This window comes from Macrobrachium rosenbergii, chromosome 3 (genome assembly GCF_040412425.1).
Source record: "Macrobrachium rosenbergii isolate ZJJX-2024 chromosome 3, ASM4041242v1, whole genome shotgun sequence".
In the NCBI taxonomy this organism is placed as follows: Eukaryota; Metazoa; Arthropoda; class Malacostraca; order Decapoda; family Palaemonidae; genus Macrobrachium; species Macrobrachium rosenbergii.
In genome coordinates, this window is record NC_089743.1 from 86,022,471 (window position 1) to 86,039,970 (window position 17,500).

Consider the following 17,500-nt stretch of genomic DNA (forward strand, 5'->3'; position numbering starts at 1 on the left):
AAATACCTCAGGAGTAAGTTAAGTCTAACTTAGTTTAACCAGACCGCTGAGCTGATTAGCAGCTCTCCTAGGGCTGGCCCGAAGGATTAGACTTATTTTACGTGGCTAAGTGCCAATTGGTTACCTAGCAAGGGGACCTACAGGTCATTGTGGAATCCGAACCACATTATACCGAAAAATGAATTTCTATCACCAGAAATAAATTCCTCTAATTCTTCATTGGCTGGATGGAGAATCGAACGCGGGCCTAGGAGAGTGCTAGCCGAGTACGATATCAACCCATCCAATGAGGAACTGAAATACCTCAGAAATATCAAGAGGAGAATTTATAGAATATCTAAGATCCTAAAGACTGATGACCTGGTCGTGAGATGAGAAAGAACACTGTCAAGTGTTGCTTCAGGGAAACCATACTGGGGAAGTGAATTATTCATGTTTACTATACCACTGGCATTCCAGCCAAAGCTATTGAGCTGCAGTAGCAGCACCCTGTAATGACCAATGAATTGGTGTCGGTATAATAATATCATTTTGCTTCTGTACCGTACAGTTAAATGGGGTTAGGAACTTCATTCCAAAACGAATGTTTAGAAAATTGGGAAACTCATCCTGGGACACCCAGTCTCTGATTTATCTAATAATACATTTGTTTTTTTCATTGCACGCCTCCCTCCGTTTCAAGGATAAGTTTTGAAAAGGTATTATTCTTTAGGTCATGAACAAGTCTTTTAAATTGCAAGCCCCGTAGACTTTTTCATCTGGGTTCTGACTCACTCAGTCGACCAACAACGGGTACATAGTCCCCTGCTTAGACTAACAGAGGCTACGTTTTTGACGGAGCTTGTCCATTCGTCCGCCCTAACTCAAGAAGAGACCTCGATTCATTTCCCTTGGTAGAAGTGGATCTTATTGAACTCACAATAGTTCCTCATTGGACGGGTTGGTATCGTTCTCGGATAGCACTCTGCTGGACCCGCGTTCGACTCTCCGACCGGCCAATGAAGAATTAGAGAAATTTATTTCTGGTGATAGAAATTAATTTCTCCTTACAATGTGGTTCGGATTCAACAATAAGCTGTAGGTCCCGTTGCTAGGTAACCAATTGGTTCTTAGCCACGTGAAATAAATCTAATCCTTCGGGCCAGCCCTAGGAGAGCTGTTAATCAGCTCAGTGGTCTGGTTAAACTAAGGTATACTTGAACTCACAATTAGCCCATTGCCCAATATTATATCCAAAATACACCTGTTTAATGAAGAAAAGTTTGATGAATGTGGTAACTTGTAATATCACGGATAAAAAATAGTTCATATAATTATGAAACAGTTTCGATTCAGTTGTCCTTTCAAGCTACAAATTTGACTAAGACAGTAAAGAACACTCTGCAGGAACAACAGACAGTTTCACCGAGAAGAAACTCATCATGAAAAACTCCACCATCATGTAGCTTCCCTCATAATGAACCTCCCTTATTCTTCAGAGCGAATCAGCGCGAAATCACTACTCTCTGGCGTGACAGAGAGACGGGTAATGCAACCACCAGCAAAATAGAAGCGTCTCCTTCACGACCACCGAGTGAGCTTCTTGCGTTGAAATTTCCATGCATATATGCATGTTTAAGTCTGAACAGGTATTTAAAACACGGGCCCTCACGCAAATTGCAATACTATTTCTCCCGACAATGAAGTTAGCGAAAGGAATTCAAGCCCGTTTTTATCAGTGCAATCAAGGAATCCATTGCCGTTAACGGAGAAAAATTTTTACGAAGAGGCCGTTGTTTGGGGCATTTATATGCAAATGGGTCCATCCCGCGCACTTGAGTTAAAAGGAACCTGCAGCATACCTTCATTTTTGGGGAGCAGGCTGCTTAGCTATATCGCCGCCTGTTTGTTCGTTTGTTTGTTTGTTAGTATGCCTCTTATCTTTTCCGTTGCTTTTTTTTCTTGCATAATTTGCAATCTACCTGTGTACAGAATGATAATATTTTATTTCTTTCGAAGCAGTATAAAATTAATTGTCCTATTATCAACTTTAAATAGTGTGTAATACTTTTTTTTTACTTTCCTCATAAATGTCAATGTATATTATATATATATATATATATATATATATATATATATATATATATATATATATATATATATATGTATATAACATATATATATATATATATATATATATATATATATATATATATATATATATATATATATATATATATATATATATATATATATATATATATATATATATATATATATATTATAACAAACACACACACACACATATATATATATATATATATATATATATATATATATATATATATATATATATTATAACAAAAACACATATATATATGCGCTGATCACCTCAGATAAAAAAAAAAAAAAAAGCATTTGAAGATGTTTTAAAACCAAGGGCCAAACCGGTCGGGATTAATACCCAACATTTCATTTTCTCTGTGGTAAATCTACACACGCCCATACACACACACACACACACACACACATATGTATATATATATATATATATATATATATATATATATATATATATATATATATATATTTATATCTTTATATATATATATATATAATATTTCATCTTTATCTGTTTTCTGTTTAATTCTCAACATAAAAAGTAAGATGAGGCTTCGGTCAAAATTTTTTCTCAACTCTATGAAAAGGTCACGCAAATGTGTCGCCGAAATGACGTGGAAATGATATCCTGCTTATGTTAAAAGTAGAATATGAGAGAAAATATATTTCGGTATGTGCAATATCACTTTTGGAAAATACGACACTTGGGTCGTTCTCTACAGGGGCGTAAATATTTTAATTGAAATGTAGCTTTCTAGAACCCCAAGTTCTTTACCGCGACAGCTTAAGTAAAAAGGGAAGAAAATCTTGAGTTATTTATATCTATATATTTATATATATTTACTGAATGGTCGCCTATCCCACAGATAATGGCATAGAAAGATAATATCGTGACTTATTTGGCAATTCCTGAATTTAGGTCCATTGTGTAGGGAAGATTTAAATTCTTAAGTGCCCTCTAAAAAGGGGGCGGCAGGGGTCAGCAGTCATCGCTTACGTTTTATTCATTTGTTGAAAAGCGAATTTCTTTCAGATTTCGTTCATTGCCCTTCTGAGCCCATCTGAAACCTCTGACTTCAGTAGCAGAACACCAAGTGGAAAACAAATAGATATTATTCAAGTTGGACTTAATTAAAAAAGCCAAGTCTGCTACCAAGTTCATGGTTTGATTTATGATAAGAAAATTTCTTAGATAGGGTTGTGTTTGATTCCTTTGGCTTATTTCCTACGTATGATGCAAGTGCAAGCATACAGACACAGTCACACAGACACATACTCATGCATATATATATATATACATATATATATATATATATATATACATATATATATATATGATACATATATATAAATATAAATATATATATATATATATATATATATATATATATATATATATATATATATATATATATATATCAATAAGGATTACTCTGGAGCGCGTTAATTTTCCTAGTCTCACGACGTCACAAGAAGTAAGACTGCTATCCCCATTTCAATCTGCAACCTGACTACAAAAATTTGCGACAGTTTATATGTGCTTGGTGGAGAACAGGAAAACAAAAAACTGTGAATGAAAGAGCTGGGTCTGGGAAGTCGTAATCTTTACTTGGCTAGGTTTACAAAAAGAGTGGTATGAATAGAAGGGTAGCTGACAGCCACCGGGATAACGTAGTTAGGTCTGAAGTGAGCGGAACAAACAGGAAACGCTGATAACTTTAGGAAGCGTTTTCTGAAAGGGGTATGAGTGCTTGGAATTCATACTTTCAGGAAGAATATTAAGAAAGAAATTTCTTTTATAATGTAACAGCCAAAGCGGAAAATTAAAGTACTGGACGCAATGGCGAGTGAGAAAAGCGATGGCTGTAGGCATACAGAACCATTGATTAGCTAAACATAAATATAAATTAAAAAGTACATTTAGTTGGAGATGAAGGCTTTCGACCATGGCAATGATACCAGATATGTGACCTTGTTAAGAAAGCAATAATAATAGTTCATAAGGAAGATATGTAGGAAAATGAGGTGAGACCACAGATACATCAAGAAAAGTATTTCTTCAGGAATATGCAATACTCACCCAAAGAACTGTAAAGGATATGTGGAAATTAGAATACTTCTGTCCTTTATCAATACAACCTGCATTAAAGAGGTTTCCAAATCAAAAACCAAAATTCATTATTCTGACTTGAGGACTGAATTTAACTAAATGAAAAGCTTTTATATAATTAGAGTGTTGCATAAAGATTTAGATTTTACAAATAAAAACGTTATGATGGCCCAGCAACTGAGTATATTGGCAAAAACGATTAACTAGAAAAAACACAGAAGCAAAGAAATTTAGCTTCCTACTATAGCTTTCACAGCATATATTTCAGAGTAAATTTTTTATGACTTTCATTCACTTGAATACCAAGAAAAACTTTACGATGAATGGTTCATTTGTCCTGAGTTTCAGGGAACTAATTATCTATCAGTATCAAAAACAAACTCCAGGAAGGACAAACATCGCGGCAATAAAATCCTCATGAAGAATACAAGATAAAACTCTCAAATGCCCTTCCCTTTATCTGCAATGCAACATCAATCTTTAGAGAATGGAGGAATTCTTAATGTTCTCTAATTAGTAAGACAGTAGGAAGCATTTCAAAATTTGCTTTTGAGTACGCTCCCTATTCTCTTTCGATAATCGTCATTGGTGCTTCCTGGAAGTAATTATGGAATGCCCGGGCGTTTTTCATACCAGAGGAGTTCCTGCGTTACTCAAGTTTTCACATTATTCGCCTTGACTCTGAAGCGCGAAAGAGTGTTCGCTTATTTTCTAACCAAGCAGCTTTTCCTAATGCAACCCCGCCAAAGTTGGCTCGTGTGATTACAGAACTCGGCGTAGTTATTTTCTTTCTCCACGAAGTATGCTTCTCTTAATAAAACCGGTCTTAATGAAAGTTTCTTCTTTTGTCCATGCTTTTCTAAAAGGTAAAACTATATGTAAGTATACATACACATATATATATATATATATATATATATATATATATATATATATATATATATATATATATATATATATATATGTTGTATATATACCAAAAGACATTGACTTCCGGCTTCTCCACAAGTCCAGAGACGTAGTCCAGCACCTTTCTTCCTACTTTCCGGACAAACATTTCACACATTATACATAAATATACTACATGTTTGTAGTCATATATATTTAATATATAATTATATATATATACTTCAGATATATATATATATATATATATATATATACTTACAAACGTAGTTACATACGTCATTTAATATCCAATTTGCGCTATTCAGAATATTACCGAAGGTAATAAATGGACTGGTACCTAAGTCACCGTAACACCTGCCAGTACCCTCCAACGGTTTCCAGTCGACGTGCAAGACCACTAGGCTATCAAGAGAGGTATAAGTTAATGCCGCACATATGCCGTAAAAATAAATGCCTTCATGGTATCATTTTTAACTTTATCATGTCACCTAACTCCTAATATTTTCTTAAAGCTTTATTTTTGAATCAACAAAAATTCATTTAGATATAGTTTGATTGTCATGCAATAATTCATGTATGCATCGTATATATATATATATATATATATATATATATATATATATATATATATATATATATATATATATGTAATAACGTTCTGTGCGTTCAGCAATGGATGAGATTTTCTTTTTGAAGACAAAACAGAATAATCGTCCAATATGAAATGTTGTTCTGTTGCTGCATGTTATCGAAACAGCGTTACTTTCCATGACACGACAAAGTGGAGAGGGGACAGCATTTCCTCTTTTTGTTTCTCCTCGGAAGTCAATCTGACAAAACCCATCATATTTTGCTAACTTTGGTTTATTAACGTGCTTTCTTGAGCCCCCTTTAAAAAAGCGAATTCTGGACACCACAAAGTGACCTTAGGATATCATTATTATTATTATTATTATTATTATTATTATTATTATTATTATTATTATTATTATTATTATTATCATGATTTTTTTAATAAAAATTTCATCATAGCACGAGTCACTAAAATTGTGAAGAAATCAACAATGGTGTAAATGTAATATATTTCTAATATATATTTATATTTTCACCGTTGTGGATTTCTTCACCATTAATTATTATTATTATTATTATTATTATTATTATTATTATTATTATTATTATTATGATCTCTTTTCATATGGAACAATCCCACAGGTGCCATTGAATGAAATTGGTGTTCATTTGAAAGAGCTAACAGAAACTGATAGGAAATAGACGAAGAGGAAATCAGTTATCAGAAGAGAAAAAAAAAAAATAAATCAAAAGGTTGATAAATAAACAGGTAAAAATGTAAATAAAATGTTAAAATACAAGGAGAATTGTCTTAAGTTAGTAATGCAAGTTGCATCTTCGCTTGAACTTTTGAAGCTCCAATTGCACAATGTCCTCGGGGTGACTATTCCACAGTCCAACAGTGTGAGGAATAAAGGACCTCTGGAACTGGAAGTTTGACAGCTAGGCACATTTACTGCATATTGGTACACATTCGACAAGAACAACGCACTTCTTGCCCGAAATGGAGGAATCGCTGGTTTAGAAACTGTCAGGGTTTTTGAAAGTACTTAATTGTTCACACGTGAATATGAAAGTTACAAAGATTCCCATGCAATTCTTGGCATAACGCATAGGCAGAATAGTTAATGTAATAATTATAGTAGTTACACTTCCTATCTATCTATCTGTCTAACTATTTATCTATTTATCTATCTCTATATTCGGTTGCATTCCACATCATAGAAAAATGAGTCATTAAAAAGATGATTTAGGCATTTTTCAACCACTACATTTTAATGGTCCTGTGTGGAAAACCACTGAATGATTTCTGTCTGTCTGTCTGTCTGTCTGTCTGTCTGTCTGTCTCTCTCTCTCTCTCTCTCTCTCTCTCTTTCCTGTTAAGATAGTTGCTTCAGTTACATTGCCCAGCAATTTTGACATTTTATATTTCACCTCTTCTCACCCTCATTCCTATCGGGGGTAAACTTGGACTTAAACATCGGGAGTGTCACTATTCATCTCAGCGACCTCGAAAACCGTGGATTAGACACTGATATTTGTCGTTTTCAGTTATTTTCATATGTCACCCCCTTCCCACCCCCACCCCCTTTGGTGCCAGTGATGTTTTACTCCCACAGTATTCTTTTCCAGATAGTAACTCATATGTATACCGAAATGAGGTATGATAAACCTGTAGAGTTTATTTAGTTACTAAGTCTACGGGCAGAACCGGTCACGTTTCAGGGAAGCCTTTTCCACTCCTACTCCCTCTGGAGTCCTTTAGGGCTATTGATGTCTTACCCCCGCAGCATTCTTTTCCAGATAGTAAGGCATATGTATACTAAGTTTGGTTGAAATTGCTCGATGCGTTTCAGAGTTATGCTGAAAATACACACACACATGCACACATACATACATCTATATATATATATATATATATATATATATATATATATATATTTTTTGTAAAGTATATTTTTTTTAGCAAATTACAAACTGTGGATGTGTCTCCAATTTAAGATTCAGGCTGCTATGAATATCTTCTAATCACTGTCTATCTGTCTACCTATCATATGAATAAGAAGAAGATTTCCCCCTTTCCAAATGACCCTCTCCCCTCCCCCGTCTCCCAAAAAAGAAGAAAGACCCCTGCCGTCATCCAGTTTGAGAATTCGCTGATGATCTCATTAGGCTAACGTGAAAACTAATTATCCTAATTTAGTTACTCTAACGAGGGATGGTCCGGTTTTCTTTAGTGATTTTCTTTTGTTTTCGAGACGTCCTTCTATAAGGGCGTTTTGGTTTTATTAATCTGTTTCAGAAATTCAACATTGCTTCGCTGGTGTAGTTTATACATTCCATTCAATTTCGCTTGAAAAAACCTTTATTAAGATGCTTACTACTTTATCGACTTTATTTTTAGAATTACTAATTTTCAGAATATCATTTTTTGATTAAGGTGCATTTCAATAAATTTTTAATGTCATAAAAACTTGTGAATATTTGAAGAAAATGGCGATATTAATTTTTTCCGTATTTAGGGGTTTCATGATTGTTTTTCATTTTGATGAAACCTAGAATACATTGCTTTTCTCATAAAAGCTTTCAAGAATCCTTTTGGAGATTACTGAAAAATATTAAAACCTAATTTAACTTTTAAAGTATTATTTCCCGAGGCTGATATCATGTAGGAAAATATGGACAGGCAACAAAATTAAGGAGAAAACAGCATAATTAGAAGAATTTCGATAAAGATTCGGTTTCATCGCCAAAATTTTCTCGTGAACAGTAAGTTAAGTGTGAATTTGGCCCATCTAATTCATTAACAATTCTAGCTAAGGTCGTTGCTTCCATTACGGCTCCATGTCTTAATATTCTCTTATCATCCTGCAGTTTGAAATAGAAACATCTCAATATACTAGATGGCGAAGTGTCGAAATTTTCAACAAAATAGGATATTGAGGCGTGAAGCAAACTTTCCCCATCGTCACCTGGAACAGGACCAGGGTTGCCAGATTGGCAACTTGGTTGCCAAAAACCTCGAATTTGGAAACTTTCTGAGGTGGCTGGCAACAGAATTTTGTGGTTGGCAACAACCACCAAATTTGGCAACTTCTGCTGCAGCACAAAGCTTAATTTACCTGAGAACTTAAAGGAATTTCTCTCTCTCTCTCTCAACAAGAAACCCCAGGACGACCTTTGCCTCCAACGTCTTGGAGCGAGTGTTGCATAAAAGGTTTTCATTGAATGGAGTACTTATGTGCCAAAAAGAAGCTAAGACTGTACTATATGATGTTGGAAACACGTAAAAATGTGTATCTGAATTCTGCCGCAAAATGTACTGATGAATTTATTGAAATTCACGTCCTTGGTGATGTACTGAGTATATATATACTGAGTATATATGTACTGAGTATATGTTGTATATATATCTACTGAGTATATATATACAAACTTTAAAAGATCACTGTAGCCATTACAGTTCATGGAAAAGGTGACTGGTACCAATACAACACACACACGCACGCACACACACACACACACACACACACATATATATATATATATATATATATATATATATATATGTGTGTGTGTGTATATATATGTGTGTGTGTGTGTGTGTGTGTGTGTGTACTGTATATGCACACATATACAGACACAGACATATGACACACATACATACACACACATACATATATATATATATATATATATATATATATATATATATATATATATATATATATATATATATATGTATGTATGTATATATATATGTTTGGGTGTGTGTACGCATCTAATTATTGGTCCAAAGTTATTTTGCGTACCCTACCTGGGTTACTGAAGCCGTTCGTTTGTTATGCATGCTTGTGCTTGTCGCAGGCAACAATAAAAATACTCAAGAAGAGAGCAGTAACTGAGGAACAAGAAGACAAAACAATGCACAGATTTAGATCGAACCAATCAAAATACAAGGTTCCAAAATTACACAAACGGACCAATAAATTCTTGAGCGAAATTCACCAGAAAGAAAATGTGCTTGAGCGAACCCTAAAAGCAGCCCTAGGGAACGCCCCCCCCCCTCCCAGTAGCTCATCGGTTCTTTTGTCAAATATATCAAGAGGAAATGTAATAAATTACGACACGAAAATGATGATTGTCGGCAAAAGTCTCTCAACCTTCCCCATATATTTCAGTGATGAGAGGCCTTGCCGGGAGAGAGGGGTATAGGGGGAGGGGGTTAGGTGTTCATTGGCAGAGGGGTTGGGGTGTGGGAATGGTGGGGGAGGGGGAGGGCGGTTCACATCTGGCCTTTCTCACGGCTTCCCCAGGTACAAATTTTTGCCATCTGAATAATTCATTGCCTTCATAAAAATAAGTTTTTTCTCTTTTTTTTTCTGTTGAATACATTTCTCTGATATATTCGAGCCGTTTGGTTTGACACATTTTTTGATAAAGGAATCGGAATTTAAGCATTTCTTCCAATTAATGTAGGGCGACGCCATTCGTTATAATTTTTTATTGTTCGCCAGAAAGATTATTTTTAAATGGACGAGATGACGTACAATGGGATTGTTAAATAAAGGAAAGGGAAATTATAAAAAGTTATCAACGTATATTTCGTAGTAATTCATCGATTAAAAATTGAAACGAAAAAGAATACAAGCGTTCATCCATGACACGGAAAACTGTCGGTCATTAATAAGTGTGTCAACAGGATGTTTTTACGAGAGAGAGAGAGAGAGAGAGAGAGAGAGAGAGAGAGAGAGAGAGAGAGAGAGAGAGAGAGAGAGAGAGAGAGAGAGATGCGAAAAGCTTTACGAGACTTCCAGGAAGGGGCAAATAGTTTTACCATAATGTTATGCTCCAGGCAAGGGTTATTTCCTGATTATCTTTTGATGTTGATTGAACTTCCCTTTTAATTAGAGCCGGCATAATCCATCACAACACACGTTCTCATTAACAACCGAGGGATTTTTATGAGAATATATGCACTAATACCTTACTCATCAGTTTGCAGTTTTCATATATTATGATTATCGCCCGTGTCGCCCACGGGATCATTAGTAGGGGTTGAAGCAGGGGTCAATATGGAACGCTGGGAGTCGATGGGGCTATTCAAGCGGTCGATAAATGGCCGGGGGGTGGGGGGTGTGGGGAGTCAAAAGTGGGTCAATTGAACTTTTGTGGTCGATTTCTGTCATTCGTATAAGAAATAAAAAACCATGAAATAATTTTTTATTGTGTATTTACTTCATATTCTGTTAGAACTTCAGTGAAACACAATTCTAATAACATAGTTATACTAATTTATAATTTGTTGGAATCCCTATATTACACGACAGATATTCACAGGGGAAGGGAATAGAGAGCAACAGTTTCGAAGCTCTTCTTATGCAGTTTCACTTACTGGTGTATATCGATAATGCAAATCTACTTAAACATTATTGGTAATTTTTTTTACACGCTTAAGAGTCGATGAGGGATCAAGAATTCTATGAAGGGTCGATGGTCTCAAAAGTCCGGGGACCCCTGGATGAGATATTGCGTACTGAGTTTCAGGTATAGATTCCGTAAGAAACTATTGTCAATTCAATGCATCAAAGAGAAATTATAATATATAGTTAAAATTGCAAAGTATAATTGAAAAGCTCTGATATCCTCCCTCTCCAATCCATAACAATGATCGTGCGAGCACTGATAGATCGGCGTACACAAAGGGGAGTGTTTAGTACCCCGACTGTTAGACACTTTCGCAAAATTTTTCTTAACAGCATCAGATTTAAAAGATTTGTACTCACGCATAACTGGATCCATTTAGTAATTATGTCACTGTTTTGTCTCAATGTTGAGAATAAGAAAAATACCTATATGAAAAGAACATGATAAGCTTTTATAACACTTAATTTCTGACAGGCAAGAGCGATGACATTCTAGCGAAATTGTGAAAGGATGGTTCCTTCTCTCACGTGATCATCTATCTCTCTGCCTAGGAGGTCTTGAGTCCCGATTCATCATGTATCTGTCCAGTAACAAGATTACAAGACATATTAAGTATAAAATGGTGTATGATTATTCTTCAAGAATCACGATAAAATCAGTATCAAGTATTACTTGTCAATCACTCCTTCTATTGTCATTGTCACTGATGAACATTTAAGAAACTGGCAGCTTCTCGCTGTTCGTAAAAGAAAACGTAAGTGTTACTGGGGCGTATGCTAATCAAAACATCACTGATTGCATGATCCCTTTCGTTGCACACTCTCTTACATGTTATTCCCTATATGGAGAGTAAGGCAAAATGCATCGTATAGGACTATTGCATTCCGCCGAAAAGGAATTCCACGAAAATGAGCCTAGTCTCTGCGCCGCTCCGCTTCCTCAGGCGAAACGTGACTGACTATTCTTATACTCATTTAAAAACTAATTTCCTCCTGGAACTGTGATGAAAGATAAGCTTCCTGTTAGGATTGAATTCATTCGCCCGCTAATTAATCTACACTGGGGATTACGCAGAACAGCTTACAAATTATATACGTGAATAATGGGCCTGGGTATTACCGTCTGCTTAATTCATAATTACAGCTAAATCATGGCTTAATTGTTCATTCGGAGCAATTAGGAACCGCTTAGGCTTTGTTTAAATGTCTTTCTTAGGAAGGTATTGAACCATACTGGGTAAACATTTATAAATCGTAAGTAATAATGAGAAATAGTAAATTGCGCCGACTTTTCATAGAAAACCCCTGTTCTGAAAAAGAAAATATATTGACAGTTTTGACATGCATATTTGTCCTTTTTTTTTTTTTACTCTTCAAAAGGTAAGTTTGTAGTTCAAAGATAATTAAGGAAATCAATGAAATTAGCCAGGAGCCCCAATGGGGCAATCAGGGGGATTATGAAGGAAAACAATTTTATTTTTTATTTGCTCTTTAGACTTACTAATGACTTTCGTATGAAGACAATCTAACGCAAATAAGTACCTTAAACCTATTTCTTTTGATAGACCTTGCTAGAAACTTTCTTCCGGGTTAAAGATCTTTAAAGTAACTTGATTTGATTTTTTAATGACATTTAAACTTGGTAATCCATTAGGATTATTGTGATAAAAATACCATGGCTACCAGGTATGCCGAAAATAAATGTGGCCACCAAGGGAATCTTTGTGCCATTTATCTCTTATATAATGATTGAAAGGAAGTTGAGAATTCCTGATTCTGAATATCCATTGCATAAGAGATAGATCATCTTTTGCAAGTTAAATTTTCTGTTCTAACGTATTTAAATCATATTCATCCATCAAATGGTCTGGATACCGATGAAGAAAATATACATGTAGATGCTTAAAAATTCTTAACTATTCCTTTTTTGTAATTATAAAGAGCCATACAAAGTATGCACGCACTGCTTTGTATTCGTACTCACATCTGTCGACTTCATTATATCTCAACTTATCAAGAATCTTAACAAAATTTTTCTTCACTATTTCTCCTCCACGTAGCGACTTTCCCTGTGCTGCATAAATGACCGCCACATTTTCGGCCCAAAGCCGAAAGGGGAGAATCTTCAGGTATGAAAATGGTTCCATTATAGGACCCCGGTTCCCATTACAAGGATGGGTTCCTGCATTGCGAAGCACTTCGGCGAAGTCTATTGCTCGACTTTTCCTCGCTTTGGCCTTTGTTTTATGCCTCGCTCGGCACGATCGAACGGACTCGTGCACGCTCGTGCCTGGTCGCAGGCGCACGACGGCACAAACATTGCTTCGACTAGCAAGAAAAATAAGAATAAGTGCTTCCGCTAGCAACGACAGTACAGGAGAATTAAATAGTTTTAAGGAAAGCGTACAGGAGGACGTCCTGAACTTTATTAAAAGCATTTATAGGGGGAAATTACAGGTTTTTCTAAAGTAAAAAAAAAAAAGGCAAATAGCCAGCGCATGCGCATCCGTGTGTTTTTATTTGGGTGTCTGCGAGGTGGGGAGGAGAACCGTGAAATTTGACTTTAGGAGCAATTCCACTTTATGAGGATATTTTTAGAATGGCCTGCGGGGAAAGTTTGATTTTGCAGATACGAATCAATATTTTCAGAGCGTCCTGGAAGAAAACTCGGCTTTATACCAACGGTGGGAAATGAAAACTCGCATAATGTTTTGTCTGCTTGACAAGAATGCTGAGAAAGTTTTCAGCAACTTTAGATTATCTTGGAGAGTTACCAGACCGCGAGAAGAGAGCGTGAGAGGATAGATATATCGCCATGTCAGTCTTCCTGTCTCCGCAGACGTTATGTTGACTTTTGATGTGGACTATCAACTACAAGCAATCCTCGCTGTAAACATGTTTATTTTCCAGTATTTTTATGAAAAACGATTACAGTTATTATACTCCTTATATAAAATTTGGTATTTAAATGCTCCGATGTAACTTGAGATGCACTGTTCGATTGCAATTCAGTAAAGCAAAGAATCATTAATTAAATTTGGTGTTATGAACGCTCGCAATGTCGCCTCGAAAATATGATTTCTCATTGGGTTAAATTAAATGTCTTAAGAAGATGCTAAGTAGTTTTACTGTCAGGGACGAAAAGATTATCAGGAAAAAAGTCTACTACTTAGTGAGATGAAGTAAGTCTTTGATATTGCAAAATTACTCCATGAAATAATTTTAAAATTTATAGATATCATGGAGGAACTAAAATGAATGAAATAAAGTAGTATTCTACTTTTAGTTTTCTGTAAAAGAAAACTACTGAGGTGGCTATTTGTCCGTCCGTCCGCAGTTTTTCTGTCTGTCCTCAAATCTTAAAAACTACTGAGGCTAGAGGGCTGCAAATTCGTATGTTGATCATCCACCCCCAATCATTAACCATACCAAATTGCAGCCCTCTAGCCTCAGCAGTTTTTACTCTATTTAAGGTTAAAGTTAGCCAAGGACGTACGTCTGGCACCGCTATAGGTGCCAACAACACAGGCAACCACCGGGCCGTGGCATAAAGTTTAACGGTCCGCGGCTGAAAGTTTCATGGGCCGTGGCTGAGAATTTCATACTGCATTTATACACTGTACAAAAAACTCGATTGCGCCGAAGAAACTTCGACGGATTGTTTGCTTGCGTGTTCATCAACTTAGCTGAAGTTACTAATTACTGTTGAATTTGTTCCAGAAGCTCCAACGGCATAGAAAAGATAATGACAGTGCTTACTCGGTGGAACTAAAAGAAAGACTCAAAAGAAAGCTACAAAGTGGAGTAGATTTTCCTACAGCTTAGCGATAAAACCAGTACAGTAGAGATTCTCCAGCTAAATCAGACGAAGCCAGAAGCAATCAACGCAATGAGTCTACAGTGTCTGGAGGCAACTGTGTGAGAGAGTCCTGCGCATCGTTTTAGGTCAGACATCATGAATGGTGACTTTGGGTAAGTGTGCTTAAACTGTAATTCTTTAAACAAACACAAGTGTTTTATAAATCAGTATTATGATGGAAAAAGAGGGGAAAACACGCATGGACTAATGCATTTTCAAATCTGGCAACATGAGCTGAATATATCCCCAGGTGGGTAAGATTTCTTCTGAAAATGGAAAGAGAAACCCACAAGATTCCTGTGTATAACTTGTTTACTTGTAAATGTTTACATGTTGCTTTTAAACTCTTTCTAATACCAGATATATTGATTTTGCCAGTTTGGAAGCAAGAAACATATTTTATCATTTACTTTTAAGCACCTCAACAAGTATTCTGCAACTTTGTATATTTTTGTATAAATTGATTACGTTTCACTTGGTGTTGTCCCTATCAACCCACGCAGAAAAACGTGGGTAAAATAAACGATAAACAAGAGTAAAATAGGCAAATAAAAATCTCTTAAGAGATATAACTTCCAGAACATGATAATTCGTGTTCTTTTTAAAATCTTATTCTGACGAATAAACTTTTACGTTCCACAAATGTGTTCAGCCTTGGAAACATATGATTCGCTTGAAGAATATTTTGCCAATCTGAACCAAATGTTTTCGGCTAGAAGTGCGCCAAAAGCGAGCAATGTAGCACATATTCCTTGCAGCACATATTCCATGCAGCGCATATTCCATGCAGCAATATTCCATTCAGCATATACTCCATGCAGCCACATATTCCATTCAGCATACATTCCATGCAGCACTTTATTCTCTCAGTATTCTTCTTGTTCTGGAACCAAATCCTCTCCAGACTGCACTGCCTGGTGTTATGCTAAAAGCTGGCCTATTTAAAAATATTTCCAAAGAAGCTCTCGTTGTTACCGAAAACCAGAAAAAAAAAAACATAAAATAAAATAAAACACGGAAGGCTCGAGCGTTACCTTTCCACTTGAGAAACAATGTTTCCTAAATACACTTAAAGTATTTCGTTAGAAATATAAAATCTGTGCTTTTTAACATTTTTATTTTATCCGTAATGTGACTTTCCTTCAAATCTCAGTTAAAAGATAATTTATATATTGGAACAGCCCTTCAACGAAAAGAGATTAAGAAATATCGGTTTTTAAGAAAACCTCGTAGAAGCAGGAAGTATGCTTGTATATAGTAAAAACATTTTAGTGGATGAAGGAACCCATTATTCTATAAAGTACCACTGAATATTATTTAATAATAAAGTAATCTATCATTATTACATAGCCGTTTATTAATGAGCAGATAGAGAAAAAATCTTGAAGATATGTAACACCAAAACATATTTTATTATATGTGTGTGTGCGTGTGTGTGAGAATAACCTCCATTTTCACGAAGATCCTGAAGTACGCTATTCACTCCACATGGAAATGAGACACTAAATATACATTTCCCTGCCATTTCAGCCTCCACCAGCCCTTTCAAGAGCTCTTATTGGAGAGGGTCGGTGGAGCCCAAAACGATAGGGCAAGGTATATTTAGTGTGTCATTTTCCTACGGAGAAATTAGCATATATATATATATATATATGCATATATATATTTATATGTATGTATGTATGTATGTATATATATATTTATATGTATGTATGTATATATATATATATTTATATGTATATATATATGTACATATATATATATATATATATGTTATATATATATATATATATATATATATGTGTACATATATATATATATATATATATATATATATATATATATATATATATATATATATATATTATATATATATGTGTATATATATGTGTATATGTGTGCTGTATGTGTGTGTATAATGACTGAGACGTGTCCATGTCTCTCTCTCTGCCACTGGGAAATTTAATAACTGGGTGTAAATCTTGACGGATTTCGGCTTTATATCCAGAATAAAGCCGAAAGCGGTTAGGATTTACACCCAGCCTCTAATTCTCTTAATGGTAGTGACATATAAACACACGCAAACCTACGTATATGGAAATGCTTTTCACTGCTAAGCCTAAATCCAAAATACAATGGAACTGAAGATGTTCTGCCGAGGACCGAACTAGTGTGTCTCGGCCGGCCATCAGAATATTTTCCTTTCTCTCTTAATTTGGATCTAGGCTTAGTAGTGACAAGCATTTCCAAAGAGAGAAGAAATCAGGGGAGTTAAGATTGCATTAGCGATTAATAAAAGTTACATTACATACCTGGTAAAAAGTAACCATTAGATCTCTATAATATATATATATGGTTATATATACATATATATATATATATATATATATATATATATATGTTAATATATATATATATATATATATATATATAATATATATTATATATATATATATATATATATATATATATATATATATAAATTTCTGACTCACATCTGGATCGAACCCAGGTCTTTCAACT